The following is a 21,483-nucleotide window of genomic DNA, read 5'->3' as shown; positions in this document are numbered from 1 at the left end:
TCAGAAGTAGGGCGAGATTGCTCTGGAAAGGGATGAGGAAAAAGATTGGTACTTGTAAACAGTTCAAGATGCTCTGCAAATCCTTCAGGATGATCTAAGTGTTGAAGAGATGAAGTTGAATTTGAGGCATACTGCTGAAGCTGGGAATGACTGGAGGAAGGAGAAGATGGGACTAGGCACGGGTGGTGGTGGTTGTAGAGATGTGTAATGTTCTTGCACAACAAACTGGCGTTTTATGGAAACAGACTGGCCACCAGAAACTGAGTTACAGAAATCTGGGAGGGGATAACACTGCTGGTCTGTTGCAGTTACAGGGCTACATCTGAATTACTGCCTCCAGATCTGGGCAACGCAGCAGTAGGAAGGAATATAGTATATATAAACTATCAGGCAGTTCACAGCAGTCTAAGGATGTATGGTGTTCAGGACATTGTGTGCATTTTGGAGAGTATTTGTAAGAGAGTGACAAATGATAGCATACTGAAGACTGATTGGAGTAAACTGAGATGTGAATGTGGGATAGCTTAGCTTAATGGTCATGGGGAGAGGGCTGACATACTAATTAGCATACCTGAAAGCTATAACCCTTTTGCAGAGGGGGCTGTTACTTAAGATGCTGCAAGGGATTATGAATGGTAAAAATTGGAAGTAATAAGCTTAGAAGAAAATTTAATCTGAATAAAAGGAAGGGTGTCTTCACAGTCGTGTCTCGTAAGTAGCAGAGCGCATTTCTTTGGGGAAAGGATGGGAGCCCTGTCCCTAGAGATGTTTAAATTTAAGCTGTGCAGGACATCAGAATGTGCATTGCTGGGAGGCAGCACTTCACTGGCAGGATGAGGACTGGCTGCAGTATTTGGCTGTCAGCAATGTTGTTATGATTAAATGTTTCCTGGAATGATACACAGGGGGTTTAGCACCATAAAACATTTGGGGTTTTTTTGGTATAATGCTTGGGGTCAAAGTATCTGTGACGAATTGTCACTGTCAAATCTCTGAGCCAACATTTTTATTAAAGAACATGTCCTGGAATATCTCCACATGCAGAGTTATCTGTGTGGAGAGAGTCACCCAAGGCCAATATTGATAGATCATTCACTAAACCTTGTACTGTAAATGGCAATGGATATTGAAGGCTAAGAACAAGTGTAAAGGGAGGCTTTTATTGCTGCTTTCCAATTTGCCTTTAGTCAATGGCTTTTGTTGTCTTGCACTTTATGAATGTTGAATCCCAGTCGTAAAGGAGGGGAGACAGTAATTGCTATTCACTGAATTCAGATTGAGACAATTCTTAATCAGTGGCTACTTCTTACTTGTAGAAAACTGGTGTAGAAATTAAGATGTTCAGCCTGTCATCTATGCTGAATGATAGATAGAATAATAGAATGGTTTGGGTTGGAAAAGACCTTGAAGATCATCTAGTCCCAACCCCCTGCCGTGGGCAGGGACACCTTCCACTAGACCACGTTGCTCAAAGCCCCATCCAACCTGGCCTTGAACACTGCCAGGGATGGGGCATCCACAGCTGCTCTGGGCAACCTGTTCCAGTGCCTCACCACCCTCACAGTAAAGAATTCCTTCCTTCTAACTAATCTAAATCTACCCTCTTTCAGTCTAAAGCCATTCCCTTTGTCCTGTCACTACCAGCCCTTGCAAAACGTCCCTCCACAGCTTTCTTGTAGGCCCCCTTTGGGCACTGGAAGGCTGCTGTAACGTCTCCCTGGAGCCTTCTCTTCTGCAGGCTGAAACACCCCAACCCTCTCAGCCTGTCTTCATAGCAGAGGTGCTCCAGCCCTCTGATCATCTTTGTGCCCCTCCTCTGGACTTGCTCCAACAGGTCCATGTCCTTCTTATGTTCGGAGACCCAGAGCTGGATGCAGTACTCCAGGTGGGATCTCATGAGACTGGAGTGGTGGGTAAAATCACCTCCCTTGACCTGCTGGTCACGCTTCTTTTGATGCAGCCCAGGGTACAGTTGGCTTTCTGGACTGCAACACTGTTGGGCCACATTCAGCTTCTTGTCAACCAACACCCCCAAGTCCTTCTCCACAGGGCTGCTCTCAATTCATTCTCCACCCACCCTGTATTTTGCTTGGGACATCACAATAAGTGTCTGGGTTATTTAAAATACATACCTTTTATTATGTCTTTTTCCCCATCGCAAGATCATAATAAATGATTTTTTAAATTTTCTGAGCTGTGCACAACCAATAAGCCCATTTAAACATTTTGTTTCTTTTATAACTATTTACTTTGGTTTGGAACACGTCTTTTTTTCCTCTGATCAACATACTGTCATTGTTTTTATTTCTTGCAGTATTTCATGTTTCACTAGGACTTCTGTGTTATAGGGAAGACAGTCCCCCAAATAAAACACGTTTGGTAAATACTGCAAGCAACTATGTGGAGCTAACTGGTTTGGGATCTCGGGATAGGAGCCTGACAATAACTTTTTGTTCACTTGTAATCTCCATGTCCTCTTGAGATAGGAGGTTCTTATTGTGCAGTTATCTTCCTCAGCCAAACACCTTTTTGTGTGGAATTTTTATGTTTTGCTGATGGCTTTTTCCTTCCATCTCTGGATTTCTTTGTAGAATTGCTGTAGTTGGGGTTGTTCCCAGAAGCTGAATTTGTAATATGTCATTTTCCATGTTGCACTTAGTATCACAGTATGAAGTATTACTGATAATTTATTCATTGTTTTGAGAAAAGTTTTTTCCATTCATTATTAGCACTTGATTGTAAGTATACGTGTATTATTTACTTACTACTGTAGGTGTTATTGATAAACACACATTTATGATACTTACATATAATATATAAAGTCTTGCATAGAAAAGAGGAATGATTAAATGGTTTCCTCAAGAGTTCATGGGAAGTTTATGGGGGAGCCGTGTCAGTAAAGGTACAATAAGAGTTCTCTATTGTATGTTATCGTGGTTCCTGCCGTGCTTTCTGGACTGGTTTTGGAGTAGGAGCCATAATCTTCGAAGCTTTAAGTGCTAAACACTGAAAAGCTCAAAGTTTGTGGTTTAGCCATGTGAGCTCTTTGCTATCACATGGATAATAGACATTCCCTGGATAAAAAGTGAGTCAACTGTACTAAGCCACATCAGAGTTGTCCTCTAAATTAAGGCAATATAATAGGTCCTTTAAGAGTAAATTTGTACACAAAGGTCAGATTTTTTTTTTTTTTTTGTTCAGATATAATTTGGTAGCTGTAGTTTCATCCCTGTTAAATTTACTGTTTTGTTTCATTTGAAAGGAATGTGGTTAATTTGTATGCATCTTCATATACCACTAAAAACTTCCATATGGAATTTACATTAGATAAAGTTCCAGGAAATAAGAACGAGCCTTGGATGTGAATGACTGTAAACATGCTTAAAGAGTCATTCTGTAAGAATTAAATAATGTTTAGAGATAATCTTGCTGATTTTTTTTCTTCTCTAGAACATAGCAAACACTGTAATTTGAGTCCTAAAATCCAGATGCATGTCAATGCGATGCTTTGCTATGTTGTAGGAATTCATGGGCTATGCTACTTTACATAGTAAGGCAATGGGTGCTGTGTAAAAAAAGTCACCGGAACAGAATCTCTGATAGCCAGAAACCTCTGGAGAAGTTTTTTAGTGGGTGAGGATTTTGTGTCCTGGCTGATTTGGAATAGGAAGTGGTGCCTTCGACTCTAGGTCATTGTTCTGAAGGCAGGGTGCCAGTTCCCTGGGATCTTGCTGTGGTAAAGCCTTTCAGTCGATCATCCTTCAGCAAGTGAATGTTGACACTCTGCCTGTCCACTTGGTAATGCTGCTCTTTCTCATGCATCCTTTTATATTTTTAATTGTGATAGTGGCTTGAGCTGAATGAAACTATTCCAATGAGCCCAGTATACACCCACCATTAAGTGTACAACTATTTCCAGTGATTTAGATGGTAGCAGACTTGTGCCTGGGATTATGTCCCTGTTCACTAGCCTCTCCAGTTTAAAGCTCCTGTGACAGAAGAATATCAGCTTGTTACCAGTTTAGCAGTCCCTCTTGGTTTTATACTTATTTTGCAAAAAGAAACACATTTCACCTTGAGTGTTTTGTTGTTCTTGTCATTGTTGATTGGTTTGTTTTTACTTTTGCAGGCAAGTTAATACTGTAATTGGAGCCGACCCCTCCTTTGCTTTCTGTTGTCCAGAAACATATTAAATATATTAATCTCCCAAAGCTGTTAATCTATTCTGTCAAGCTTTCCTGATGCATCCTTTCTTTTCTTGGTTGTGGATGTATTTGTTGATATTTGTTGTTAAAGCTGCGTGCAGTTTTATGATTCTTTGAAACCACCAAGATAGTGGCTCTCTTTGTATTAAATTCCATTTTGCAAGTGGTTGGTATGGGGTCTGGTACAAAACTCCTCATTATTTTTTCAGGTTTTTCACACGTTTGTATTATTCTATATATTTAATTTTTCCTGAAATGCAAAACCATAGAGGGGGCAGATTTCTGAATTATGAAGCATACTCGTAATGCTTCATAAATGGCAATAAAGAGAGGTTGTGAAGTGTATGTGGCGTGGTCATGTCAATGAGGCTGGGCTTTTTTCATTTATTTTGGGGGTTTTGGTGGATTCATTAGCACTTCCTCAAATGGAATTCTGCAAGTTACATCTCTGAAATTATGAAGTAACAAAGTAAATCCCTTCAAAAGTAACTTACCAATCAAGCTATACTAGATTGTTTTAAGCATTAGAATTGATTAAATGTTGAAATAATCCTAGAAATAGAGGGGTCAATAGCAAAATGCAAAAATTTCAAGATGTTTCTGAAAAGTAAGCAGTGAAGTAGCCCAGCAGCAGTAGCAGTACGGGACGGGTCACCGGCTGTGGAAGCTCGCTCGAGCTCTGCAGACCAGACAGCGCTGTCATTTTACAGATGTGCAAGCTGTGATGCAGAAAGCTGAATACAAGCTAGTTACGGCACTGCCAGCGAACATAAATGATTTAATACTGTCACGATTAGCCAAATGCAGGATAATTAGCTGGTAAATGCACATTGATTATTTTCTTCATTTTCAGCCCCCTCAGTTCTGGAGTCTGTGTGCGTCAGGGCACTGTCACATGGGAGAGGGGCTCTCACAGGGAGAAGCTGAAGACCTGCCCGGTGCGTGAAGCCGGTCCTTTGGATAAGACAAAAAGTGTTTTAAAAGGTTTTGATGAGGTGGTTGTTGTTGTTGAATAGGTGGAGAGAAAACTCTTGGAAGAAGTCGCTGTAGCCAGTCATCCCTGATCGTTGGGTTTCTTAATAGCTGTGACGCTGCAGCGTGTTGTGCTCTGTCTGCAGACCAGTAACCTGAACTTCACGGGACCTGCCATAAGCAAAGCTGTGAAAGACTAGTATAACTGATGTGTTGATAGCACTTTTCATCCCTCGTTTGAGACGTTTAGTATGTTCTGTTTCTCCGTTCCTGGCCGTGTTTGCTTTTTGGCTGTTAAGTATTTGATGCGCCAGAAGGCTACATTCATGCTAGCGATGAAGCAGTTGGTGATGTCTTCTCAGCACATGTTACATTTTTTTGCCTTCGGGGTATTATGAGCTGGCTGAAGGTAGATAAACTAGGAAGGCTGACAATCTGAAGCCATCATCTGATCGATCTTTGGTATAGAGAAATTTCTGTGGCTAAAATAATCAAATCAAAATTTTCCATGCTCTCTCGTAAAGGTTCAAGAAAATTACAAACTTTTTTCCTATTGTCCCCACCCACATTTTATATGTGTATGTGCCGTGTGTGTGGAAACTTCCCCTCTATGCCTCTCATCCAAGTCGCTGACTTGTAGAGTACAGCTTCTGCAGAGTAGTTCCTGGACTTAAGGATTTTGTTTTCTAAAAAAAAAATATATTTAATTATATTAATCCTTTTAGGTTTTTTCTCTCTATTGCCAATGAGATTTTAGGAAGTCTTCTGTCCCGTGTTAATCCCATCAGCTTTGAGTGGTTTCCAAAAGACCCCATGGGACTCTTTCTGAATCTCCTCTCTTTTATGCCCTGTTGTCCATTGATACTTCATTCCTTGAGGGGAAAAAAAAAAAAGAGAGAAAGGAAAAAAAGTCTATTGGTGTGCCAGCTGGTTCATTGGGCGATTTGTCAGACCATTGAGATAACTCATAATGGTGTTGACACCATGGTGTAAAAACCAGGTGAAATGGGGTGAACTGGTGTTTGGATCTAACTTCAAAATAAAGTAGACTTAACTACCAGGTCTGATACATCTTTTGCGGATGCTATAACTTGCTTTGTGGGGGAGTGATCATATAAAGTAATTTTTCTCTGCTGTTACAGCCTGGTGTAGAGCTCATGAAAAAAATCATAGAGGTCTTTCCATCAGTCTCTTAGTGAGCGATGCCCGAAATCTTCTTGTAACACACAACTAGGCAAATGCTGCATATTTTCCTGTTGCTATTACATAAATATTATTAGATTATCAGAGCCATGATAAAAATGCTGAATAGTAGTAGCAGCAGTCCTGTGCTCATACCGTGGTGCTTCCACCATGGATCATCCTGGGGGACATGCAGAAGAGTGACTGGTGGTTGTGTTGGGCTGCTGGGCTGCACCCAGCCCTCAGCCCCCTCCTTGCCCTCCTCCTGGCTGCTCTCCTTGCGTGCCGGGTGCGCTGCCAGCAGCGTGTTAGTCAGGGGCTGGAATACACAGAATGACTGGGGAACAGTAAAGTATAAAGGGAATTTAGGAACTGAACAGGGCTGGGACCTCTCAGATTCACGTTAATTTATCTGCTACAGCAATATGCATACCAAGCGTAAATGCACTTTGTTATTAAAAGGGCTTAAATGGTTAAGTTCAAAATTCCTTGTGTGCTGAGCATGGTTTAGATGGTTTATAGCTGTAAGCATGCAAAAGGTTTACTTACAAAATTGATTTATACGTTCATTTATGTTCTTGAATATTGAGAACAGGCAAGGAATTAGCAGTGTTGCATGAGCTGCACTAGCACATTTTTCACCTTATATGGAGAATTGCCTGACACTTCCCAAGCAGGGTCAGATTTACTGTTACTGTCACATTCCTTAAAGTTGGAAGAAATCACGTTTCTCCGACTGAAGAGTCAGCTCTGTAAGCTTATGGTTTTGTAGCTTGAATATTGTGTTTTCATCCAGGAATTGCTGGGACGGACAGTGCTTCTTCAGAAAAATAGCAGCGTTTCACTGCCGTGTTGTGGAGTTCATTCCTCAGCTCGGGTGGAGAAACTTAGATGCTTGCATGGGAAAATATGTTTCTGTCTGGAGCTGTCTGGAGTTCCTCCTGGCTGGCTGTTCTGGTCCTGAAAAATGCAACAGGGAGGAAGGTCTTGGGGCACGAAGGGGAAGACCTGCAGATCATGTACCCGTGGTATTTAAGGGGGAAGAACTCACTGCTTTGTGTTGTCTTTATTCCTGCTAGGGTGGCTGGTGTTTGAAGCAGGTTTTTCGTGGACTTGTTTAGACAGTGACTGACAGCTGCTGGCTCTGAAGTCAGCGACCTGCTGTGGAAATAGCCACATCACAAATTCATCATCTGAATGTGAAGTTAAATAAGTGGAAAATATGGAAGTGAAGATGAATCGCTTGTTTAGTTACTGATATCTCAGATTAGAGAAGCTGGACAGACAGAAAAAATACTTGAAAGATGAAGAAGGTGACAATTATAAAATTTCCTTTCGTGGTAGTGTAAAAGTACAGCATAGCAGTGCCAATGAAGGCTGTGTTCACTGAAATACTTGAATTTGGAAGATTGGAAACCAATATTGGGTCTGATTTAGTTAAGTCTTTCAAATTAAAGGAAGAAATGCTTTCTGTCTAAAATATTTCTGGGATTGTGGCATTTGGTAGGGCAGTAAGTCTTACCTACTGCTGCTGCTTGTTCTTTGGGTAAATTTTATAAATTTTTACAGCCTGTGCTCCACTACTCCTATGACTTGAGTTTACATTGTGATTATACAGGGTTTTTTTCTATGGTACTACTTGGGAAATAAAATACTTAAAAATGGTAGTGATTAGGTGGAATGATTAGAAAACCTGGCCTGAAGTTACTGTTGCTGATTTCACTTTCATGCAGGTCCAGAAGAGTTAAGTGGAAAATGATACTCAGGTTTTTCTTGCTCCATAAAGGCAATGTTGGCTGTATTTTTTTGAATAATAAGACATAAGGAAGAATTCATGAGCCTAGGAACATTTGAAGCCAACAGAAACAAAAGGGTAGTTTATATGGCTAAATACTTTGAAAAACCAACATTTGAAACATTTAGCCAAGTGGTTGCATTGCAGTATCTGTGCAGGTTTGAGGGGGTAGGCCAAAAGATACAAATTTTTATTTTCTGTTTGCTTGTTTGTGGTTTTCCCATTCTTCCCCTTTTATGGCTCACCAGAAAAGAACCAGATTTCTTATCGTGTATGGATATAAAAGATCTTAAAGTACATATATTTATTTTTAGGACTCCACCCTTGGGCTTTGGATTTTCTGAACAGCTATTTCAGTAAATTTACATCTATATGGGGAAACTGGCAAATTGAATACTGTGCAAATCCACATTTTAAAAAAAGCAATTGCTATTATAGAAGGTAAATGATATCATAAGAAAGCCAAGTAAAAAAGATTGCATTTTTGTTTGCTACTAAGGGAATGATCAATGCTTCCTGCTGGCTTTTGCACCCTGCAATTGCAGATTCTGGCATGCAAATGGTTTAAATAATGCTAGGTTTTGTTACTGGTTGGCGCTGTATAATACTGGGACTGGAGTGACTTAAATATACGGAGTGTGGGCCAATCCCAAAGTCCTTTCTGAGGCAGAACACCCACTGAAATCACATTTAAGTGTCGTCAGTGAAAGCTTTGCCAAAGAGATCACTATGGATTTGACCCCAAAGTTATTACTACTAAATTTCATATGTAAGCCTTTCATTATTGTGTTTTTTAAGAATGGACTACTCGAATGAATCCTGGAATTCATTATAACTTCAAGATTTTACCAGGCTATTGGCCTCTTAAACTACATTTCCACTGGAAAAAAAATTTCCTTCCTGTTTTCGTTTTTCTTTTTTCTTTTTTTTTTATTTTTTGTTGTTGCTCAGAAAGAAGTAGGAAAGATACTCTGTGGCTCAGATTTGTTTTACCTCAGGCAAACAATCTACCGAGGTGCCTAAAATTAGAAGGTTGGTCTTCCAGCCTCTCCTGTGGAGAGGGTCATGTCCAGAGAGGGTTTTGCTCAATGTCGTCTTCTGGCTGTGACTCCCCCTGCAACTGTCTCCGTTAGCTCAGGAGTGGTGTAAGGTGCACTGACCGAGGAACCCAGAGAGACATGGTTGGTAGGTGAAGGACCTGCTGTCATTTGTGATAGGAACTGTAGGTAATTTGTTTCAAAATTCCTTTTTAGGAGTTAGCAGCTCGGGTTTTTTTCTTTCTTTTCTCCATGCATGATGAGGATTGGTGATAGAGCTGTGTCCTTGAGTATAGAAAATCCTGTGTTGCCATAGGACCCTTGCAAGGTCTCCAGTCTCTTTTGCTCTCACTGTACACTTTGTGTTTCACCTTTTGGTCCCTTCCCAGAGACTGCAGGTTTCATGTCAGATCTCCTGAAGTGTTTTGTGAGTCGTGATGTGGATGGACAGATTATAAGATCCACAGACCCTTCAGATGCCTGCAGTGCCTGGCTGCTTGTGACAGGACTGGCTGGATCAGGTGGTCCCTTCCTGGCCTTGGATACCAAGAGAGGGATTTTCAACACAGAAATCTGGATGTTTCATACTTTATATTGCTAAAACAGCAGTAATCTTGTTTAAAATATTGAAGCAACAACAACAGAAAGGGCAAGCCATTAGTGTTTTACTATGACTTTACATTTCCAACTGCATTATACAATATTATATATAAAATATGGTAGATGGAGGTGGTAGGAGCACCTTTAAGCATGCCTCCCATATTCTAACATCATATTTTCACCTGTGTTTAGTTCTTGCCAGCCTTCAGTCATTCATATACAAAACTTCCACAGTGTTTTTTCTGCTTCAGGCAGAAAACTCTTGGAAAGGTTTTCAGCAGAACTCCAACTCTTTTTAAAAGAATGCATTACAGAAAATCAGAGAGGTTTGTCAACTTGATTTAGCCAGCCGTTCCTTCAAAGAGCTGTTATACCTTCAGGGAGTAGAGGGGGGAGTCGAGATGCTTTTTGCAGCTCTGTGGAAATTAACCCAGATTTACCAGCCTACCAGAGCTGGTGAAAATTGTTATCTACACGTGCTCACAAAAGCAGGTTAGAGGCTTGCTGATAAAATCTTGGAATACTCCCACTTTATAAAACATGCTTCAACCCCACCAGCCCCTGTCTGTGCCTGGGGTGATGAATATGCTGGGTGGTACCAAGTACCCTGGCTGGGTAGCTCCACAGTTACCGCTGCTTCTGCTTTGTCAGAGGAGAAGGTATCTGGGCATTTAATAGTCCTCCAAATCTGGTAAAGCTTTATGCCAAGGCATACTTGAGGCAGTAATGGAAAAGCAGTTGAAATCATCACTGTTTTACTAGTCATCATTCATGCCGTTAATTTCTGATGAAGCTGGCAGTAGAATTTATACTCTGGTCCATGTACCACTCAAGAGAGCCTAGCATGATGGGTGTGATGCCCAAAGTTTAGGAACAAGATTTGAAAAATATCTTTCTGTCTTCTACCTTTCTTTCTGCCAGATTGTGGGGAGACTCTAGTACTACTGGTTTTAGGATTTTACCGATAATTCTTTGTTGTTTTAGAGTCACAATTCTTGGAGCCATGACTTCCATAGAGGAGATGGATCGATCTATTTTATTTAAAAATAGCTAAGCATAAACATAGTACTGGAATTTTTATGAAGGTTGAAATAAAACAATAAAAAGAAGAGTCTAAGGAATGTTATCTTTACACTGTTGAAGCAATCAGGCTAACAGGTTGATATCTTGAGGCTGATGGCAAGATGAAGGTCAGATCTGAGTCATTCTGCAGGGTGGGAATGAAGCTGCTGCAGATATCTCAGCATTGCTCCAGTTAAGGTCTAAAGGCTTCATGTAGTTTGGGTTCCCTCCTCCCATGTTCCTGTTGTTCTTTTACATTTATAATGGCATTGAGAACTCTTAATCTCCCTATCTTAAACCCCTTTAAAATATTCAGCTTGCTCAGAAGGCAGAAAATCTCCTAATGAGAATGCTTTAGATCTTTGCTTTCTCAGTTGTGATCCCTGACAGGCACCAGGAGCTTTTTTTTGAAGGGAGAGTTTATAGTTGGGCAGGTGAGATGGAAAGGGAGAAGGAAGCAGTTGCCAGCCTCTAGTGTTGGCCAAGTTAGCGGGCTAAGAAATAGCTCTTGTTTGCAACAAATAGGTAATTGCTTGCTGAGTATAAATTACTAGGTTGTTTTTACAATCTTTCTGCTAATCCATCATGCTAACCATGATGAAAGACTAATGATGTTTTGTTGCCCTTCAGATTTCCGTTCACATTTCATTCATACCCAAAGGTGAATGTTGCCACAGATGTCCTAGCAACCTGCAGCAGTCATGATACACCATTTAGCATTTTGAGTCTGTTCAGGCTGTTAGGATATTCCGTAAGGATTGTTCCTTAGCACTGGCTGCCCGTCTTAAAGCATGTTCCCACCAACAAAAATGCCACTAATTAAAACTTATGTGAGTGGAAGTGGTATCATCAACATCAACTATATGCTCTTAATTTGGAAAAAAAAATGTAAGGCTCGTAGAGTGAACTAAATCAATTAAGCAGTTCAAGACTCTGTGTTATAAAATCTTAGGTAAGACTTAAACTGTGTGGCAAATTGTAGTTGTCTGCCTGGCAGCTGAAGTTAATGGTGGGTGACTTCCCAGTGAGTTTGTGTGCTGAGCTAAGAGCGAGGAACTCCAGTGTTTCTCTTAAACGTTTATCTTGATATGCTGAATCTTTCACAAGACCTATTTAAGCTACAAGACGGAATTTTGGCCTATATCTCAAGTTAATATCTTGAGGTTGGTTTTCCCCAGCTTTTCTGTTGCTTTCAATCAATTATGAATGTCCTGATGAAAACGCAGGATTAAAATACCAGGCTATTTTCTTGTGCGTGACATAAAATTATATGTAAAAATTATACATGATATAAAAAATTATACAAAATGAAAGTGCAGGAAAAGGGAGAATAAAGTACATGGAAAAATATAAGATAATACAGTATATTCTGTAGCATTTCTTACAGCATGGTATCTGTAAAATGTAGATATTTAAGTGCTTCATTTGGTATCTACCACCAAATGTGAGCAATGACCTGTTGATAGTGGTGTTAGCTTTGTGGAAACCTGAGGCTCACCTTTCAATGTGCAACATGTTTTGGCTTTCTTTGTTAGCTTCGTGGAGGGTTTTACAGAAATAATCTCTAACTTTTTTATGCAAAAGGTGTTAACGTCTTTTGAAGTTTTGCTTAGGAAATGATGGCTTTTTTTAATTTTTTTTTTTTTTCCTGAACAGTAGCACTGTTGGTGGGTCCTTCCTGCAGTATTCAGCCTGAGCTCTGGCAGAGAATATCGCCGCTGTTGCTTTAATCCCACAGTGTTGCTTTATAAAGATATGGCCTGGTTTGGTTTATAGTTTTGCTTTAAATACACAATAAGAGAGTTCATCTCCATTTCAGAAAAGGTTTATGACTGATCTCTGCCTGACTAGGAACGTTTATTTTCTTTAGTTGCTTCACTGCAAAAATGTTTTGATATTGAGAGTCCCAAGCTGGTAATGGGGCCTCACTTGCACTCTCTGCAGATCTAATCCCGTCACCTCTAGAAAGCTGTGTTTTTGTGATGGACCCTCACGTAGATCAGGCTCAGTTCTGTTATTTCTGTTCCCCTTCCCCATCGGTCACCCTCTTTTGAAGTCTGCATCATTGAACTGATCTATGGATGCTGGCAAGACCATCAGAAGCCTCAGTAAGATTTACTTATCAGTTCCAGTCCTTTGCAATAACATAGGTTTATTTCTTTTTCTCCGTAACTTGATGATGAAATAACCTTGAGTTATAAACGATCTCAGAAAAAAATTTCCACCAGCAGGCATAACAGCAACAGAAAAGGGATTCACAATGGATCAGTTCTGGATGCTCTTAAAATGGCATGCTGATGTAGGATCAGCTTTCTCGCTTGACTTCTGCTGATGTCATGTATTAATTATGTACTAAGTTGACAGAGGCCAATGGAAGAACCCTTTCTAACCATGTACCAGGAGTTCTGCGGGGCCGTGGTGTGTCCTGTGTGGTGGCTTGGGCTTTGTAAGTGAAGAAATAGTTCCAAGTACGGGAAGAAGCATACATAGGAGAAGAGATGATATGAAGCATGTAATTTAGGATGTGGAAGAGAAAGCTCTGCTCCTCCCTCCCTGCCCTACCTAGCCTGGCTATCCAGTCTGCCCCATGTCTGCCTTCCTAGTGTCACTTTCTGGTGACCAGGAGAAGGATTGGGCTACTCCTGTACGCAGAACTGAGGCACCAACTCTACCTACCACCTTGCAGATCTTCCTGGTCAAGGGCAGATGGAGCAGGAAGGCTATTTGCTTGAATCACCTAGGGATCAGACCTGTGGGAAGGAGATGGCCCTCCCCCTTGGTCACAGGGTGGTGGGCAAGGAGAGGGTCATGCGGTGGGGACGCTTTTTGTTGGTGTGTAGAGACCAGGAGGGGATGTTCATGGAAAGAGGAAAGATGGTCCTTGCTGTTCAGAGCATCAGCAGACAGAACTGTAACCTAAGAGCAGGTGAAACTTGAGCTTTACCAGGCTAAGGGCAGTGTGAGTTGTGGTGCACAGATACGGTCAAGGAAGGCTTACCCATTTTTTAGGGGTAAAAGACTCATGGTCAGTTTGTAGGCCAGCCTGTGGCTGGAGAAATTTTGATGAGAGCTTAAAAAAAGAGTGAGGAAACCTTAAATAAGGGTTTCTTTTCGATTGTCTTTGTAGGTGGGACACTGAAACCACTCGCTGGATGGGAGTACGCCTGGTTTCAGTTGTGGTGTGTTCGTAACGCTGTGTACATTCCTGTCGAGTATCAGTGTCATCCCTCGCTGCTTGCCTGAGCCAACTAATTTATGACTGCAGTTCTTTGGCAGGGCTTTGCAAATGCATGTTGAACCTCCAGCCTGGGTTTGTTTTATATATAATAATAAATATATGTGTAAAAATATAAAAATATATATAAACCATAATTCAAAAAAAATAAATAGATGGCTGTGAAATCCAAAGCAAGAAAATGTGAGACTTCCTAAAGAATAAAGTAAAATAAAAAATATTTCTGAGGTTTAACACTGAAAGTTTGGGGTTTTGTTTTTGTTGTGTTGTGGGTTTTTGCTCTTCTGTTTGATGTTAATGAAGAGGAAAGCAGTTCAGTGCAGAACTGGTTAATGCACATTTCTCTGGGGTGGAGTGATCTGTTGGTCAGTCACACCTTCTCCAGATTAACCTAAGTGGATTAATCAATTATCATCTTTCTAATTAAATTGCTGAGTAGAGAGTTAGAGGCTTTAGATGATGATCATTGGTTTTGTATAGAATTAGTAAATTAAAAGTAAGTAACGTTAACAAGATATTCCTTTTTCTCATAGGATCAGTCAAAGGTTAGGAAAAAAGTCAGCACTTTTGTTACTGTGCTGCCTGTAAATCATCAATAAAAATGAAAAAGTACTTTCAGTTGCTTTCAGAAATACATTCTGAAAATAGCAAGAGAGACTGGGAAGGCTTGGATCATCCCAGGCATACAATTCCTCCTTGGCTCAGTTCTGCATCTGACAGAGGAGTTAGGGTAGATTCTGAAACTCTGCTCGGGAATGTGAAGTTTCCCAAAGCAAACACGCAGGCACAGGGAAGGGAAGTCCCATCTTTCCTTGTGCAGATGGCTTCTGCCTTCTGGGAAGAGCTGCAGGCTGTGGCATAGCCCTGGCTTTGCGGTCAGGGGGAGAAGATGCACTCGGTAAACAGTCCCTTCCTGTGGACCTGAGAGTTTGCAGCCTCAGAGCAGAGCTGATGCTCAGTGTGTCACTGGGCACCCTGGACTCCCAGGAGCTGTGCTGCGGCTTAGATTGAATATATCCTGACTGTGTGTGTCCAGTATGCTGGCGCATTTAGAGTTGTTCAATGCTGAAAAAGTTGTGGGATTATTATTCCCGCCACCCCCCCCCCCCCCCCCCCCCCCCCCCGCCCCCGTGTAAGCAGAAGCAGCTTTCCATGGTATTACATCTGATCTGCAGACTATTCCCAAGTTTCTCCAGGGAAAAAGGGAAGGGGCAGAATTCCAAGAAAACCACATGTAGCAAACTGATGGACTGTTGCAGAAAGCTACAACAGCTGCCACACGCTGTTCTCTAGTTGTTGGTTGAACATAGATGGTATAGAAGAAGTTAAAATCTCTGTGCCTGTCTGATGACATCTCGAGAGGTGAGGGTCTGGATGTATATACTGTGCATAACTACCCTGGAGAGCAGTTTGCAGTGCATTTTATAGGAGGGCACTGTGCTGTCATTAGTTTGGTTACAAGCAGCTAACCCTCCAGGGGAACCGCATGAGCAAGCGTCACCTCTGCTTCCTTCTTGCCAGACCTGTTGAGGTTTGGTAGCATCTCATGCCTTCCTTTTGACACAGGAAACATACTACGGCTGAAACAAAGTGTTTGTAGCATTGTGTTCCTGAATTGCTCAGCACCTGGTTATTGTACATGGCTTTAACAAGGGGCTATAGTTTGTACTGAAGATATCTGGCAACCCCGCAAAAAAAACCCCAACAGCTGGTGTTTTCTCCCTGCTCTTGCAGGTGGCACCTACCCTGAGTTTGTACAGCCCTTCCCAGATAGCAACTCAGGAACTAGATCCATGACTTTAATGTTGCTTTTGAGTCTATAGTGTAATTCACTCTTGGTTTACAGTGGAGCTGGAAGGGCCTGTGATATCTTTGTACTGATGTCTTTACTTCACTGCCATACCAGCTAGACATTTGCTGGTGTTTATTTTTGCTTACACCCCTATTCAGCAGTGAAATGGAAGTGTGAATACGAGATTAATGACAAACTGAAGTTCTGGTACTGTAGCACCTACTAATCTATTCTGTTAAGACATTCACAGCTACGCCTACCTGTCCTTAATTAAATGCAGAGCCTATAGTATTGTATTTGCCATGCTTAGCACCCAGAGATTTGTCATTATTTGTTAGTATACAGGAGGCTAGAAGCTCAGTCTGAGATGTGTGAGGTTTATGTAACTGTTATTTTAGTATAGCAGCAGTTGTCTTTTAAGTACCTCTTTCTCTTTTTTTACCCTTCACCATGTTTTTTGGATGCAAGAAATATTTTTTTCACATTGAGTCCTTCAGAAGTGCTTTGCCCTCAGTAGAAATTTGATGAGAATCCGTGCTATTAAAAGATCTGTTTTAGAAAAGGGGAAAGAGGAGTGTTTTTAATTCACCGGTGTATGATGCGTGTTTCCTCCTAGCCTGCTTTAAAAAGGTACTTGAATGGGTAGAGCTCTCTGTGTACCATGTACACAGCAACATCCTATCCTTTATTTGGAGGCCTATAGATTTTCCTTATGTTAAGCCTTGTTATTCAGGAGTGTGCAGATATGGGGAAACAGGCATCACTGAGCTGACAGAGCATTGCTGGGAAGTTTGTATTCACCATGGCAAACTTCCGTCAACATTTGATGGACTGTTTGCAGGGGAGCATTGTGACCTCCCTGAGAGGTAGCTTTCTGGGAGTGCTGGAAGCACTTCAAAAAGTTGGGCCCTCTTCCTTGGCCAGGAAGTTTTCTTCAAACAGCAGGATATTGTCCTTAATAAGTCTCCGAGTAAGAGCTGACCGGTAGGGACCTCATGTATTACTTTGCCATAAATTGTTTTTTTCATATCAAAAGTAGTACATCACCTGCCTGCTGTAAGCGTTGTGCTCTCATTTCTGCCTGTTCTTGCCCCAGTTGCAACGTTTTAGCTGTACATTTACGAATCTGGGATGACTGAGTGTTAGTACCATGAGGTCACCACGGCTGTAATTAGCTAACAGCAGCTGCCTTCCCCCTATAGTTATGGGCCAGCAAAAGTCCATGACGGCAGAGTTTAACTCTACGTGGTTGAAATTGCATGTTTATACTGACACGGGTCTTGCATTTAGCATCACATTAGGTCTCACTCCATGTCTACCAAGTCATCAGCAAAGATGATTTGCAATCATGTGGGTGAGAGCAAGCTACCATCCAAGTCTTCTGAGTTTTAGTTGCTGGTGTTGAGAAACTGGGCACTATGGTGAAGGAAGCGCTGTGTTGTGTCTTTTTGAGGAACAGATCCATGCTGTGCCATGCTGTAGGAAAAGTATGATAAAAAATACACATCAGGCATGGTAGCAGCAGTATGAACTTTGTGACAGAAGGGATCCATGGCACATGGGTCATGGTGATGTTACCTGAATGCCATCATTGTGGCACTTGCAGCCCTGCCCTGCAGCGCTGGCTCTGTGCCTCTTACACTGATGATAAGGAGGGTTTTGGTTAAATGTTCAGTGTAGATAGATGTTTACTCTTCCCCACCAGCAAAGCAAGTCTCTATCTTTATCTCTAAACTTTAAAAGTGGTTTTATGGTAAAAACGAAGAAAAAAATTACTTACACCTTATTACTCCTGCTTCCTCTTGGGTGTAACTTGCAGCCTGATACTGCTCTTTGTTGGCCCATTGTTAATTTCTCCCTTTTATATGGTGGTTTTGCAGCCTGCATTATGTCCTATTTTGCCTGCATTTTATTTTAATGGAATAGCCTTTGGTTTTGGTGAAGTCAGTTTGGGACTTTGCTCTAATTCCACTGAGTAACGTTAGAAAAAGAAAATGGCTAGTATTATGTTACCCTGTTTGTATGTTTGACAGTTTTAGATGGAGGAGTAAACCCTAGTTTCTGTTGTACATGTTTGCATGTAACATTTTAATTGAGACTCTGTTTTGTTGTACACAGACTCCATCACCAGGCTTTTCAGTAAGATCTGCCTTTTGAAGCATGAGGAGTAAGATAAAATTCTTGTGTTAGTTTTAATTCTGTGGTATGTCAGTTTAACTGTTGTAGAAATAAGGAAATTTTTATGACAAGGTGCTATGTGCCGTGAAGAAGCTGTTGAAAGTCAGCTGTGCCAATTTAAACATCACAGAAAATATTGTAATACAGTCTGACACTTTGCAGCATGAAAATGACAGACTTTGCAGAGCACAAAGTTCTCCTTGCCAGCTTTTGGGAGCTCAGTTAGACACCATCTTCAGTGTATTTGCATCGAACAAGAAGAGGAGATGTATCTTCTGTCTTACCTTTTTTGGGTAGTGTGAGCAAAACAGCAGCTCGTTACTCTGTATGGGTCTACTCAAAAGCAATGGCCGGCTTTTGAGAACCTGGCTCGGCTGGTGCAAGGAAACTTCGGTGGGAGGTCCTTGTAGCTGATGTGCAACTATTTTGCAGAGGTCCTGGCTGGGTTTTGATAGCCTGTCCAGGCCTGGGATGTGAGAAGCTTTCAATAACATGCAGGAATGGACCCGAAGGTGCTGTTGCGTGGATCACAATCCTGTTGTGGTGCAGGCACCCTTTGCGGTCAGTGCCACCACTGCAGAAAGGGGACCATGATGGTGCTGGCCCATTTCAAGCTACCTTGCCTGGTTGTGTGTTTCCCAGATGGAATCCTAGACAGTTTAACAAAACCTCCTCTTGAAGCATGTGTTTGTAATGTGTTGCATTACCGGTTTCTAACTTGCCTTTGTATACAGAAAGAGTTTTTAGCTGCCGCGAATGAGCAGCCTGCACAGAATGTGTAAGTGAGGTGTGAATTGAGCAGGGATGTTCCTGGCTGCCTTTTTTTGCATGCGGGTTGTTGGCTTTGCATGGGAGAGGTTAATGATTTAGTTGGCAGTGATTCAGAATGAAACTTACTACCAATGTATCTAGGGATACACGTGTTAACAAAACAGTTTTTGTTTTTCAGATTGCCAGCGCTATGAAAATAGAGACTTCCAGCAAAAATTTCTTCAGCTCGGGGAAGCGGCAGGGGCAGCGTTAAGAACACACCCCATCCTCCCTCTGTGCTTTCACCCCAGGATGCAGAGGGAAACACAGCACACGGAGAGCAAATAAATTATGCAAGGTTTGTTTGTTTTTATTTTTTTTGTTTGTTTATTTCTGAATGTATAAGTTGGATTACAAAACATTATAGGCCAAGGTCCAGCTACAACCAGCTTAAAATTCGCTTTAGTCCCTGGGTCTTAATGTTTTGTATTGGCTGGGTGCCTTTGAGGTTTTAGTCACCCAACAGTGAACACTAGCACTGGGGAAAATGTAGGCTATCTGAATTGTTTGTCTCGAGGCATTCATCCAACATTTAATGCCTCTGACTTCAAAATAGGTTGTATTTACAAAACTTCAGTCCAGACAAGCGTCCAAATCTGTAAATAGCATACATGCAGTTTTCTATACTTAACTTAAGGAGGGAGAGGGAGGGGTTTAGGCTTTTTCCTGCTCAGCTATTATGAGTGTTATGATGTGGTAGATGTGTGTCTATCAAAGGAGAGGGAATGAATGAGCAGTTTCTGGTGTAGACTGCATCGTTCCAGAATTAGACAGAACATTACCAGCAAAGAGGTGCCCTGCTCCTGTTGTCTCACTGTCCCCAGAGGACGGAGCGGCATTAAAGTTTAGTTCTGGTGATCATCAGATGTCTTTCTGCTGTAGTCACAAATCTTATGCATGGCATATGAGAGAGAAACCAACGCTTTGGTTGAGGGTATGAAAGAGCTGGAGCAACTGAGATTATGGGAAGGCAGGTTTCCTCCACCCCTTTTAGTTTTGTCATGTGAAATAAGGGGGTTGTTTTAGAGATTTTAGAAGACTTAATCATGATGTTTTTATAAAAGGGAGGTGAGTGTGTTTATTTGGCTTTTCATTATTCTTAATTCCTTCAGCATTGTTTGCTGTTATTAATTGCAGTAACCCCACTTTGTTGTCAGCACTGTGCTATCTACTACACCATGTATGCTACTAGTTAACACAAAGTCCAGCCATGTTTGGGCTTTGTCACAGGAATCCACTGCCCAACCCTGACAAAGCCAGCTTTTAGGAAGTTTAGGCCTATGGGCAGTTCTGCACATCACAAAGCCGTAGGGAGCAGGGTTGGACCTCAGTGCATCCAGTTCATCCTCATTCCCCGGGAGTTTGTCTGATGCGATCTTAAACACATCCACTGGTGAGGGCTGAAGTTTCAGAGGGACTCGGTCACCTCCTGTGCTAGGACAGGATTGCTTTTCTTGCCTGACAAAATATTTTGGGGCAAAATTGTGCTGAATAAACAAGGGAACTGTCCAAGTTGCAGGTTTTTTCCTGACTGACACACACCAGGCATGTGACTCTTAGAGCAGATTATTATATGATACTCAAACAGTTAAAAAAATTGGTATCTATATATTCAGTCTATTTTGTAACCCACTCATGTCTTTTAAAATTAGTATATAATGAAGCATTGGTACATTTTGTAATGACTTTAGAATTCTGCCATCTGAAAGGAATTTAGGGCACCAGTGCCACAGAAGTAAATATGCACAAGCTCTGGATTTGCTGTTGTTTGGTTATCAGAGTATTTGGCCCATTTTCTAAAACACACAGGTTATTCTTAATGCTAGGTTATACATTCAGGATATGTTATAAAATGGAAATGGATTTGCAGGAGTGATCAATGTGATGTTGAAATGATTACAACAGTCTAGAAGGTCTTCTGAGTTTTGGAGTTTTTTCCTCCTCAAAAAGGTGAAGTAATACAACCAACCAACTCCAAAATAGTCAACTTCTAACTGCTTTTGATAAAAGGACAGCAGCAATGCTGTGCCGTTGTGATGCATACAACTAGATTTACTGTTCTGGTGCGTCATGCCATGCTCCGTTGCCTCAGGTTGAAAGTGTTACTGAGATTAATGTACTGCAGCACTTGTAAAAAGATCTTAATTTGTCATATTAGTCAATCTGCTGGGGGCTTGGGTTGTTCGTTTGCTTGACCTGTATTGGTAACAGGAAGTATTGGACCTGATTCTAACATTTAATGAGACTAACATCTGTTGGGGCATTGGGTCTCACAACCATCAGAGCCTGCTGGTGGTTTCTGCCATGTTTCAGTGCTGTGGGGTAGATCCACTATTTATTGCCTTGCAAGTTTATCAGCTTTCAGCAGTCAGTACATTTTGTTTCATTTTGATTGTGATCACCTGCAGCTTTCCAAAAAGCAGTGAAAACCCAGAGCAAGTTTGTCAATGGCAGAAGGTGAATTTGGGAACCACGTGAAGACATGTAAGAGAAAATTACGGCATACAGCTTCCTAATGATAAACATACTGAGAACATCCTGAAATTATAAAACAGTGTGGCGCATTACAGCGTTAATTTGCATTTTGGCTAAGGCGTTGCTGCATTTTTGGACTA

The 21,483-nt window shown here is 41.4% G+C and overlaps 1 protein-coding gene across 1 annotated transcript in view; it reads left to right on the top strand.

Moving 5' to 3' along the window:
• SCAF8 (SR-related CTD associated factor 8) overlaps positions 1-19,132 on the top strand; it is a 167,089-nt gene extending 147,957 nt beyond the window's left edge. The window contains exon 21 of the mRNA XM_055810288.1: positions 19,008-19,132. The gene's annotated coding sequence lies outside the window, so the exon portion shown is untranslated. The remainder of the gene's footprint in view (positions 1-19,007) is intronic.
• The last annotated feature ends 2,351 nt before the right edge of the window (positions 19,133-21,483 follow it).

The sequence above is a fragment of the Falco peregrinus genome, chromosome 7 (assembly GCF_023634155.1).
Source record: "Falco peregrinus isolate bFalPer1 chromosome 7, bFalPer1.pri, whole genome shotgun sequence".
NCBI lineage: Eukaryota > Metazoa > Chordata > Aves > Falconiformes > Falconidae > Falco > Falco peregrinus.
This window is presented reverse-complemented; position numbering and strand designations above follow the sequence as displayed.